At 41.9% G+C, this 13,222-nt stretch overlaps 1 protein-coding gene across 1 annotated transcript in view; it reads right to left on the reverse strand.

Moving 5' to 3' along the window:
• Positions 1-9,513, reverse strand: part of LYST (lysosomal trafficking regulator) — a 176,088-nt gene extending 166,575 nt beyond the window's left edge. The window contains exon 1 of the mRNA XM_078434192.2: positions 8,698-9,513. The gene's annotated coding sequence lies outside the window, so the exon portion shown is untranslated. The remainder of the gene's footprint in view (positions 1-8,697) is intronic.
• Positions 9,514-13,222: the final 3,709 nt, after the last annotated feature.

A 13,222-nucleotide genomic window follows, 5' to 3' on the forward strand; every position in this document is an offset into this window, starting at 1 on the left:
GGGCACCTGTGTGGCTCAGGTAGTTAAGTGTCCAGCTCTTGGTTTCTGCCCAGGTCACGATCTTGTGGTTTCATGAGTTCGAGTCCTGCGATGGGGCTCTGCATTGGCAGTGCAGAGCCTGCTTGGGATTCTCTGTCTCCCTCTCTCTGACTCTCCCTACCCCCCACCCCCAACTCTCTCTCCTCTCTCTCTCTCTCTCTCTCTCTCTCAAAATAAATAAACTTTAAAAAAAAAGATGCAAATCAAAAACCACAATACAATATCATCTTACAACTGTCAGAATGACTAGAATCAAAATGGCAAGGAATAACAAGTGTTGGTGAGGATGTAGAGAGAAAGGAATCCTTGTGCACTGCTGGTGAGAATGTAAACTTGTATGGCTGCTATGGAAAAGAGTAAGGAGGTTCCTCAACATATTAAAAATAGAACTACCATATTATCCAGTAATTCCTTTACTAGGTATTTACCCAAAGAAAATGAAAACACTAATCAAAAAGATACATGCACCCCTATGTTTACTGCTGTATTATTTACAAGAGGCAAGATGTGGAAACAACCCAGGGGTTCATCATTAGATGAATGGATAAACAAGATGTGGTACGCATATACAATGGAATATTATTCAACCATAAAAAAGAATGAAATCTTGCCATTTGCAACAACAGGATGGAGCTAGAGTATAATGCTAGGTGAAAAAACTCAGAGAAAAACAAATACTATATGATTTCACTCATATGTGGAATTTAAGAAACAAAACAAATGAGCAATGGGGGGAAAAAGAGAAAGAGAGAGACAAACCAAGAAACAGACTCTTTTTTTTTAATGTTTATTTATTTATTTTTGAGAGAGAGAGAATGAGAATGTGAGTGGGGGAGGGGGAGAGAGAGAGACAGACAGACAGACAAAGAATACCAACCAGTCTCCTCACTGTCACTGCAGAGCCCAAAGTGTGTCTCAAACTCATGAACTGTGAAATCATGACCTGAACCGAAATCAAGAGTCAGACGCTTAACTGACTGAGCCACTCAGGCGGCTCAAGAAACAGACTGAATTATAGAGAACAAACTGATGGTTACCAGACGTGGGTGGGTGGGTGGGTGGGGGGTTGGGTGAAATAGGTAATGAGGATCACGCATGCACTTCTCACGATGAACACTAGAGTAACATATAGAATTGTTGAATCATTTTATTGTACGCCTGAAACTAATATAACACTATGTTAATTATATTTCAAAAATAAGGAAAGAGAGAAAGACAAACAAAAACAAAAACCAAAAAGGAAGAGGAAAGAACATTGATATTTCTCAGTATTTATCAAATGACTTCAAAAATTGTCCCAAATATATATAACGTACAATATATGTAAATGATATATATACATATATAATATTACGTTAAATATAATTTTATATACCTTAATGTTCTCAAGTACCATAAAAGAGAAATATTACTGTTATGATTTTAGACGGTTGAAATATCCAGAGATAGTCAAGAATGATAGCCAGGGGGCACCTGGGTGGCGCAGTCGGTTAAGCGTCCGACTTCAGCCAGGTCACGATCTCGCGGTCTGTGAGTTCGAGCCCCGCGTCGGGCTCTGGGCTGATGGCTCAGAGCCTGGAGCCTGTTTCCGATTCTGTGTCTCCCTCTCTCTGCCCCTCCCCCGTTCATGCTCTGTCTGTCTCTCTCTGTCCCAAAAATAAATAAAAAACGTTGAAAAAAAAAAAATTAAAAAAAAAAAAAAAAAAAAAAAAAAAAAGAATGATAGCCAGGAAATTGGATAAGCTATTCCTAGAAACCACATTTTTATGGTCTGGAAGTCTATATTCTTTTTGGCTTCTTAAAGAGAAGAGACTTCTTAAAAAGAGACTTTGCAAAAGAGATATCTTAAAAGAAAGTTCAACTTTCCCAGAAGGGCTTGGAATAATTTAATAAAAATAATAAAATAATAAAATAATATTACAACATGTTGTGATTTTCCAGTAAGATGTGAAGAGCGTTTTGTTCATCTATCACAATAAGCCCATATATTAAGACCTCTATTTTACTTATTTAAAAAGTTAGTCTTCTACAATCTGTCAAGTCCAAGAATGAAAGGAGAAGAGGCCTTAGCAACAAGAAAGTAGCCCGAATAAAAATCCAGCAGGTTGTAGGAGATACAGTTCTGGAATAAGAGTCAGACTGAGGCTCGGTGCCTCCATCTGTGTGCCAGCATCCCCAGATCTTTGATTCCCCGTGTACAAAATGAGAAGGTGGAATGAGATTATCTCTTGTTACTTTTCAAACTCTAAAATGTTGCGTTGACAGTGTTTGTGAGATGTGTTAATGTTGTATCTAGCAAAAGAAACTTTGGTCCAAGAACTTGATAAAAATTAATCCACGAAAATTATAAAAATCATTAGTGTTCTGGGATCAGGAATCCTGAACTAATAAACTTTATGCGCATGCTTCCCGCTCCCCCCAAAAACTGTAGAGAAAAAACAGAATCCTAGAGTTAGTCCACAACCTAGATGTCACTTTTCACTATTTCACCAAATTAGGAATTCTCTCTCTTCTTCCTACCTATTCCAGGTTCTGATAAATTGTAGTTACTACAAAGTTTGTCTTACTTGATTTACGATGTAGCTTCCTCTTACTTTCACTCTTTTCATTACAACAAAATTACTGACCTCACTAGGAGGCATTGGTTGGAAATCCAGCTCTCTCCTAGTTTTCAACCCCTCATCTCCACTGACTTCTTCACTGTCTAAAATAAATAAATATAAGTACAAATACAAATATAAATATAAGTATCCAGATATATCCTGTTGATACCCTTGTCTTTCAAGATTCCTCAAGGGTAATCTATACTTGAAGCAGTCCTCCTGCCTGGCCTCAGCTCACCTCTCTGTGCACTGCAGTCTGACTTGTGCTCACACTTCTCTACCAAAACTATTCAGGCCAAGATCAACAATAACCTTCTAATTGCCAAATCCAACCCAATGGACACATTCCAGTCCTTATCTTCTCTGACCTCTGAGGAACATAAAGCAAATGAGACTATTAATCATCCATTCTTAAATCTCTCTTATTTCTGGATTTGTGAGATGACAAATCTCTTCTGGTTCTCCTTCTACCCTTCTGACCACTCCTCCTCAGTCTCCTTAGCTGGATTCTTCTTTGCCAGCTCCTTCATGTTGGGGAGGCTCTGGATCCTGTCCTCTTCCTCACTTCCCATTCTTTGTGTTCTCTTTTGATGATCTCATCCACTTCTAAGGTTTCTAGTACCACCTATATGCTAATGGATTCCAACTCTTCATAGAGAGATGAATCCAGAATTTCCTTCAGATCTCCTGACTCTTCTAGAACAAGACATACCCAGAACATGTCCGGGCAGTATTATAGGGCTGGAGAGAATAATCTCAGGCTAGTAAGCCCCATTCATGTCCCTCTAACTTAGGGCTCAATTTGTTCATTCTCAACATCCACAGCCCTTTTCCAAGATGATAGCTCCTCTTGTTACATATCACAGATATGACTACCCATCTTGAGTTGCCTAGGACAGCCCTAGTTTATGCCTGCTGTCCCAGGGTAACTATTAATGACACTCTTTTCATTTTCAAAATAACACGTATTTGGTCAATAAATTATATGATGACCCTACCTGCCCACCTATCCTTTCTGATTTTTCATACGCAACTAGATGAGTGCTTCTTCCTCCCTGGACACTTCACTCCCTAGCTTTAGGAACCCTAGTTCTGTTGCGAAGAAATGTCCCTGTATCCTCTACCTTTACACAAGAGGAGCATTTAATCTCCTCCTCTTAATAAAGCACTATATACACCCAGATCCCAGGCCAGGAAGACAAGTCGGTATTATTCTGGTTATCATCTGGTTCTCAAAGTGACTTGTGCATCATTATTACCCATTTTATCTACTTCTAAGGCTAAATTAGAGCTATATTTATAGTTGTCAACTACTGACTTTGAGTCTCTCATCTCCATTTACTGAGAACTTTGTTACAAAAGTCCTGTCTTCCTCTCCACACAAGATCTGTTGTTTCTGAGGGCTTCATTATCCATAAGAAAAAATAATCCCAACATACTAGGATTTAGAGCTCTTTGATTTCCTCTTCTTCAATGACCCCTACTTTGGAGAAGAACAGCATAGTGTATTAAGTGGGCATAAGGGCTTTGGGGCTAGAAAGAATCAGGTACTTCCTAGTTGTGTACCTTTGGGAAAGTTACTTTACTTCACCGAGCACCCATTTCTTCATTTGTAAAATAGAGTCCCTAATATGTGCCTCAAGGGATAGTTGTGAAAAATAAGTATGATAAACTATGGAAAGCATTTAGTATAGTGACTAGTATACAGCAGTACTTGATAAATTGTAGTTTTATTAATATTATGATTGTTGCATAAGCACTATTAATCTTGGCTACCCATCATCACTGGTCATACTTTGACCCTTATTATCACTTGCAACTGTTCTGACTCTAGAATCTTAAAGTTAGGACCTCACATCACATGCCTATTTTTCCATCTCTAGTACTCCTCTACTTCCATTAATCCTACAGCTTACTCATTGAAATTCTTCACCCTCTTTGTTCTCTACATTTATCAGCTCCATCTTGGCTTGGCTGTCTTCTTCAATCAAGCAGGATACCTACCTATGGTTCAGCTCTTCAATTAGCAACTTCATTAGCACCCTCAGTTCCTTGACTCTGTTCCACCCCCTTCCAGGTTCTACATCACAACCCCCCTTCCACTCCCCATCCAGATTTAGTCTAACCAAACATTTTCTGCACTGTTATGGAGAACTGCTGGAGAAAACTGCTTAACCATTCTGATTGGCTGCTCTACTCATTTGTGATTTCAAGGGTGTTTATCACTATTCAGTAATTAGGTTAGTGGTCCCTGGCCAAGTCCCTTTTCCCATCACAACAGTAACTCTTCCCATGAAATATACCCCAATCCATGCTCTTCCTCCTCAATTTCAGCATATAACCTGATTCCCACAGAGACAAGAGATGCTATATTATATTATGTATCTAGTCTCTATTTCCTTTTTTTTTTTTTTTTTTTTTTTTTTAATACTAGGAAGATACATCACTGCTCTTCTACAGGGTAGCCCTTTCACCTGTGCTCTTGTTCCCAACCCTTCCATTTCTGCTGAGGTTATGTCTGATTATCTTCTTTCTCTTGTGACTTCAATTTTTGTGACTTCAATTTTCTTTCCTCTTCAATAGACTCTTTCTATCAGCCCACTAAAGTTCCTTGGCTCTTTCATCTTTAAAGAAAAATAAACCTTCCCCAATGCCATCTCCCAGCTCAAGCTTCCCCACTGTCCTCCCTTCCTTACCAAAAGTATTTGAAAGGATATGTCTACTGAATGAATGAAGCCTTTTTTATTTGGGTTAGACTTTTCTTCTGAGCTCCAGACCTATATATTTTGAAAATTCTAATTATACCTGACTCTGTTCCAACAAAGAAAACAACTAGTCTCACCAAACTGATGTGAACTGATGAATTTCACATCTCCAAATCTGTTCCACCACCTATATTTTCAAAATTAAGATCAATTACCAGCATTACCATCCACCCAGTCAGACAGTCTAGAATCCCCAAAGCCCACTTTGATTCCTCCCTTTCTTTTACTCCGTATCTAGGCAAGTCCTTTCTAATATCTCCCACATCTGTCCCCTTTGTGTCTTCCCAGGGCTCCTACCATTGAGGACTCCTCATCTGACACTACTTGACAGGGATGTTGTGAGAGTTAAATAAAATAATAAATGGGAATGCAATTTGTAAGATGTGAGGTGCTTAAAAAGATTATTTAATACTATCATATCTTTGACAAAGTGAGCAAGAGGTTAATATGACTTGTTCTTAAAAAACTAACTCTGGGTCTTAATAATCAGTGCTGTGTTTTCTAATCACAGATTACAAAGCATCTGCTTGGCAATCTGGTCTATAATGTTTCTAGGAGTCATTTAGTGTCAAAATGTTCAATGTATAGTTTCTAAGCTTCACTTTCCCCTACCTCATTTTTCAATTTGAAATATGTGATTCTTCAGGTTTCTGGCAAAAATCTTCTATCCCCTTTACCTTTTAAAGATGAATTGTATCAACATTTCTAAGTATGCACAGTAGTCTTATCATTCATCCATTTCTTCCACTCATTTAAAGTGGCTAGAAGTTCTCTTATTTCCTCACACATTTTGAGTTTCAATTTCAAGGAATCACATTTGAATGGAACAATGACGAGCCTTTAGGAAAACTGTTTGAGTCCTTTCTTGATTAATTAAGATGATCATACTTTAAGCACTACTTTTTCATATTGTTAAAAAAGATTTTTCTTTTTTTTTTTCTTCCCCACAATTAGACCTGAGAAGCATTCAAAGTTTCAAAATGTATCAGGTCTCTCTCACTTACTATAAATCAAGGCCAGAAGAATTAAGAGAAAGAAAGACAAATACCGGTGAGAAACAATAGCAAAAGAAAGCAGTATCAAAGAAAATATGGTGTTCCCATGGACTGTTTATAATTAGTTATTAATATGATGTCTTTTTATGTACTTTCAGAATATATTTAGGCTGAAAATCCATTTAAAAATATTAGTTTATAGCCTGGGTTCTTTTTTTGGAGGAGGGGGTACCAAATTACTTTATTCGAAGGAATGATACAAATAAAAGAAGTAGACGGCTTGGTACAACTTAGAGAAAAGGGAAAGGTAACCCGAACAGTCATGTACTTGTAGCCTGGTTCTTAAGGGAAGGCATAGACCTTAAACTCTAGAATCCTGATATATTTTTGATACAAGTTTTACAGGCCAAATTCTATGGCCCCAAATACTGCATAATTTGATGAAAAGATCTCCGTTTAACATGTGATGGCCCATTTATTTCAAGCCATCTTTAATGAAACAAAAGAATTAGGATAATCCCTGTATATTACTGACTTATTAATAAAGTATTAAAAATACAGGTCATTTCCATTGTAATTTCACAAATGGCCAAGTGAAGCCACATTTGACAACAAGATTTCTGAGACTTAAAAAAATTCTTGAACTTAAGCCAGGCATCTAAACATAATTTGGGAAAAGCTTAGTCATTTGAGGTGTTCAAGTTAAACACAGCAACAAACTAAAAAGGTACTCTGAAATTCTGGATTATACGGCTTTCTCTACAAAATGAAACTAACAAACAGATGCTCTGAGTGCAAGCAAATAAAAGCAAAGCTACATTTCGTGAAAAGAATGAATAAGTTGGTCCAAAAGAGCTAAAAAGAAAAGGAGTCTGAAAAAGGTTGGCAGTTCATGGGTGAAATACTAAACCCCTGTTAAAGTCAAGATAATGTGAAAAGTGTCTTCAATACAAAGTTACCAGAATCTACTACCAATAATCTCTACTTGGATATCTCATTTTGTGGTCTTCTAACCAACTCCTAACCCACTGCCCATCTCATAAACCTCATCTCAGTACGTGTCTACTGCATCTTTGCACTCGCTTAGGACAAAAACTGTAGTTGTCTTTAAGTCTCCTGTTGAGTCTATCCTCAATTCAGCCAGAAATCAACCTCTCCACCAATTCTACTCTGGTCCAAATGATAATCATCCATGGCCTGAATTATGGCAGGAGTCCCTGAGCTGGTATCTCTGCTTCTACCCTCTCCTTCATCCGAAGTCTATTCTTCATCCAGCCACCAGAGTGACCCTTGCAAAGGTCTCATTATGTCTCTTCTTTATTCAGAGGGATGAGTCCTTTTCTCACTCAGAGTGTAAGACCAAGCCCGTGCAAAGGCCTCCAAGACCTCACCCAATCTGATTGCCCATTCCCACTCACCTGATTTCATCTGTACTACTCTTACTTTGCTCACTCCACCACAGCCAAATCTGACTTTGAGCTGTCCACAAACATGCCCAGTACATGCCTGCCTCAAAGCTTTTGCAAGTGCCTTTCCGTCTACTTGAACACGCTTCCCCTAGAGAGGGGTACGGATTACCGTCTCCTTTCTGGTCTTGGGCTCAGACGCCGCATTCTCTAGGAAGTCTTCCCTGACTACCCCTAGTTAAAACCCTTTTCCAGTTCCTGATCTCTCCCTCTTCCCTGCTTTTTCTCTCTAGTCCTTGACACCGAATGACATAGCACATATTTTATTATCTGAGATCCCCCACTAGAATGTAAGCTCCATGAAGGAGGGGATATTTATGTGTTCAGACAACTCTGACACACAGTACATGCTCAATAAATATATACTAAATTTATGGATCATTTTATGGCTTACACACTGCTTTCATGTAAACTAAATTATATAGTAACTCATTTTCTCCTAATTCTTGTCTCCAAATTCTCCAATCTTTAGGCAGTAACAATATGAAGGACAGCAAAGAGTTATTAAAAAAAAAAGTTGCTGACTACTTGTAAAGCTCTTTAAAACAGATACCCCGTATTAATAACTACATCTATAAAATGAAAGCTCATTGTCAACATCTTTATTAGCATAAGGTTTCTGGGTGTGGAAGTTTAAAGTAACAGCAGATCAGCCAAGAATCATCAGGAAGGAAAGCCCAATTCAGTTTGTCCTATCAATTTGTTAAACAAACCCTAGGAAGAATGCGGGTTGAATTCAATGTTCAAGGAAACGTTGGTCCCTATTAACACCCACGTACTCAACACAAGATGCAACTCCCTTAAAATTTTCTATCTGCTTAAAACAAACCTCATCAACTGCCAAGTGCTGTCACTGGGTGTGTATGGTCCGTTGAGCATCTAGGGAATGTTTTGTTTTGTTTCGTTTCGCACGATAAGAATTAAGGCTAGAGGGACGGTTCTTAAAGCCTCTGGCCTTATCTCCGCCACTACTAAACAACTCGTTGACCTCCACGCTGTGGTGCCGGTGTCTTCCTGGGTTATTTCCCGAACAGTTTAATCCTGCCAGAGACCAAGAGGCATCTCAGCCAAGGCTCCAATGATGCCGGAGACAGACAGCAGATGTCTCAGAGGATCCTCTGGAGAGTCTCTCGCCCCGGCAAAGGGTGTCACAGGCATAAGAAAAGCAGCAGACCAAGGCACACGGGGGAGATGACAGATGGGTGAGGACCGCGGGACAGGAGCTCAAGGAGCGACTGGAAGGGTGGTGGCGCGGAAACTGTCAACTCCCGTCCCCGACCTGCCAGTCTGGGCCCGGTCGGGGTGGAGGCAGTGCCACCGCACAGGACAATAAATACAATCAAGCTGGCAGCAAATCGCCGCCAGCCTACTCGACCTCCGCCCCTCCGTGAGCCGGGAAATAAAGTTGGTGGCGGGTGGCCGCTTGCAAGGGTCCAGGGGGGCCGGGAGGAGCTCCCGCCCGCCGCTCAGCTGCTGTCAGAGGCTGCCCGGGCGCGGGGGGGGAGACATCTCGGAGACCCGGAGCCAGAGAGGACGCCTGAGGACGGGCTTGGGGCCGGGTCCCCCGCGCCCTCAGCCGGGTGGCGGCGACCCCCAGACCCCCGCGACCGCCGCCACCCCAAACCGCCTTCCCTCCAGGCCACGGATGGTGTCCGGGACCCCAAGCCCTCTGCCGGCGTCGTCGGCGCGCAGCGGCCGCCTTTACCTGCTCTCTGGCTGCAGCCGCCGCCGCGGCGCCCTTCCACTCACCGGGAGAATCCCGAGTCGTCGTCGCTGTCGCTGCCGCTGCCGCCGCCGCCGCTGCCACTGCCGCCGCCGCGAACTCTCCACCCCCGCCCCCTCAGGTAACCCAGGAAACCGGGAACACCACCCCCTCCCTTCCCCCGTCCGGACCCAGACCCGCTCTCCTGCGCGTGCGCGCTTGCCCCTCCTGGCGCGCCCCGAGCCCCGCCCCTCGCTCGTAGGGCACCGTCGGCGTCGCAGGCGTGACGCGTGGAGCCACCGAGCCAATAGGGAAGGGAGGAGGGCGGGCCGAGCCTCAGGGCGGGAGGGACGGAGGGGTGGGGCTTGGGGTTTCTCCCAGTGCCGGGGAGGTTTGCCTCTGTTCTCACCCTGCTGGTGCGTCGCGAGGCTGGCTTTGTCAGACCCAGGGGAGAGCGACCATCGTTTGAAAAGCGTCTAGCACTTGCGCAGCGTCCGCTTCCTCCATTTAACAGAGACACTCGTTCTGTCCTCCTTGTGTGGGTTCAGAGGATGGGGGCTGCAAGAAGAAATATGGGAAGGGGTTGAGAGAGGGAGGAAAGGTTACCCGAGAAGAAGCCTAGCCTTCCTTTGGGGCCTGGAAAAAGCCATTTTGCAAAGGTAACGGTACGCTTCTTTCAAAAAACGAAGCCACTGTTGAAGTAATTCAGCACAAATGTGTATTTTTCAATTTAGCTCTCTTCAAACACATTTGTGTAGTGTGTGCGTACTGTCTACATTCTATACCTTAAAATAGCAGTGCCTCCAGCAGGTGGGAGCTGTAGGGTTAACACAGCATGTTTTGGCTGTATCACTGAGTGCCTGGGCCAGCACATGGCTGATAGGCTGCTGCCGCCAGCAGTTGGGCGTTTTAGAGGACATCCCTGCTCACCACCCAGTCACCGTGACAGCCTTTGTGCGGAATGTTAGAGGTACTGGGGAAGATGGTGAACCGGATTCAAGTCTTACCTAATAATACAAATTACAAGCAAATAGTCTACAAATTGGCAGTGATTGCTTTAGAATCAACAACTCCTGTGATTTTTGCACAGGAATCAAGAACTGGAAATATTCAGGATGTTATATCTTAGGGAAGTAAATAGTTGATCAGTGATGTGGTTGGAAGTAGCTCTTGGGGAAAATTCTGCACTTTAAAAGATCTCCCCACTGAAGTTCAACCTTTAACAGTTCGTACCTTTGGGCAGAGGTTGCCCACTTCCTCTGGCAATCTTTTAGACTGCAAATACTCCAAGGATGGACAACATACGAAGTCACTAACAAATTAGTGAAAGATATGTCTTAGCGAAATCACCACTCATTTAACAAATAATGAGCACCTACTATGTGCTAGGTACCGTGCTAAGTGCTGGAGATACTTTGGTGAGTTTCCCTGAACTAAAAGAGGAAGAGGAAGCCAAACTTGACCTGTTTCACAGTTTTACCTAACAGTGAACCCACTCTTATTTTCACATCTACTTTTACCCGCTAATCTTAAAAACACCTCTTTTTTTTTTTTAGTGGACAAAGAAGTCATGGAAATAATAAGTAACAATCCAGTTTCTGTTTCTCTTGAATGTAAGATAATAGGCGATCATGATTTTATTAAAGCCAAACAGAATGAAACACTTTGTGTTACAATGGTACCCAGTTGGCCCTCAAAGTATTATTTATTTGTAAAAGGCACAAGGTAATGTCATTTGTGTCTACTCTTTTCTCTGTGTATCTGCGTACTAACTTTGTTCAAAAGTATCTAAGAACCTAAGGATGCCTGGATGGCTCAGTGGGTTAAGCATCTGACTCGTGGTTTCAGTTCTGGTCATGATATTATGGTTTTGTGAGTTCAAGTCCCAGGTTATTGGGATTCTCTGTCTCCTCTCTCTCTGACTCTGATCCTCCCCTATTCACGCTGTCTCTGTCTCTCTCAAAAATAAATAAAAAAATTAAAAATAAAAAGTATCTTAGAATCTAGATATTAAGCATACATAATTAGATAAACTTAGTTCAAAAGATTTCAAGTGAACACAAAAAATGTGTAATCAAGTACATTCATAGAAGAAAGATAAAAGAAAAATTAATAAATATATAGAAGGAAGCCTTACGTACGTACGTGTATCACATGTTGAAAAACTTTGTAAGTGGGAAGTCTAGATAATTTGGCTCTAAAATTAGATTGTAAAATCAAGGTTTTAAAAGATGCAGTTAACGTACAGTTGACCCTTGAACAACGCAGGGGTTGGGGGTGTTGACCCCTGCGTAGACGAAAATCCACATACAACTTTTGGCTTCCCCAAAACTTAACTATTAATAGCTTACTGTTGACCGAAAGCCTTACTGAAAACATAAACAGTTAATGAACACATATTTGGTAAATTTATTACATACTGTATTCTTTTTAAAACATGTTTATTTTGACAGAGAGAGAGAGCGTGCATGTGTGCACACGTGCACAAGCAGGGGAGCGGCAGAAAGTGAGGGAGATAGAGAATCCGAGCAGGCTCCACGCTGTCAGTGCAGAGCCTGATGCGGGACTTGATCCCACGAACCTTGAGATCATGACCTGAGCCGAAATCAAGAGCTGAACACTTAACTGACAGTTTCATGGATATCTATAAATCAGACCATGTCACACCTGTGCTAAAAACCCTGCAGTGGCTCCCCATTTCACCCGTGCGAACCCCAAATCCCTTACAGTGGCCCACAGAGCTCTACACCACCCAGATCCCCACATTCTCTTTTCTTCCTGCTCTTCCGTCCCTGAAGACCTACTGTTTATGGAACCTTCCAGGCACATTCCTGCCTTAAGGTCTGTGCACTGGCTGTTCCCTCAAATTGAAATGCTTTTTTTTCCCGACAGCCACAGATATAACTCTCTTACCTCCTATATCTTTGCTCAGATTTCACCTTCTCAGTGAAGTCTATCTCAATATTGTCCTGAAACCTTGACAAGAGGAGTCTCTGTCCTGGGTCCCTCACTTGAGTGTTTGAAATTGTTCGGGCCCACCCCCGCCCCTCCCCAATGCATACGTTAAAGTCATAAGCCACAATGTGACTCTGTTCAGATGTTTAGAGGAAGAGCCTTTAAAGAGGTAGTTAAGGTTAAATAAGGTCACAAGGGTGGGGCCCTCATCCAATAGGACTGGTATCCTTATAATAAGGGGAAGAGACGCCAGAGCTTTGTGTACATGCGCATGCACACACACACACACACACACACACACACACACACAGGAAAGGCCATGTGAGGATATGATAAGAAGGCAGCTATCTGCAAACCAGGGGAAGAGATCAACCCTGCTGGCACTTTGATCCTGGACTTCCAGCCTCCAGAATGTGAGAGAATACTTCTGTTGTTTAAGCCACCAGGTCTGTAATATTTTGTTACGGCAGCCCTAGCAGAATACTACACCCCCCAAAATAATTTCAATAAGAGCATACTACATAACTTACACATCTATTACGCTTATCTTTATTGTCTCCCGCATATAGACTTCATGAAGGCAGCACCCTTTGTTCTGTTTATGATGTACCTGGAGTCCCAGAACACTACCTGGAACATAGTAAGCATTCAGCAAATATTATTGAATGAACAATGTAATGAAGACAAGGTTGTTCAC

Source organism: Panthera onca, chromosome D2 (assembly GCF_046562875.1).
Source record: "Panthera onca isolate mPanOnc1 chromosome D2, mPanOnc1 haplotype 2, whole genome shotgun sequence".
Classification (NCBI taxonomy): Eukaryota; Metazoa; Chordata; class Mammalia; order Carnivora; family Felidae; genus Panthera; species Panthera onca.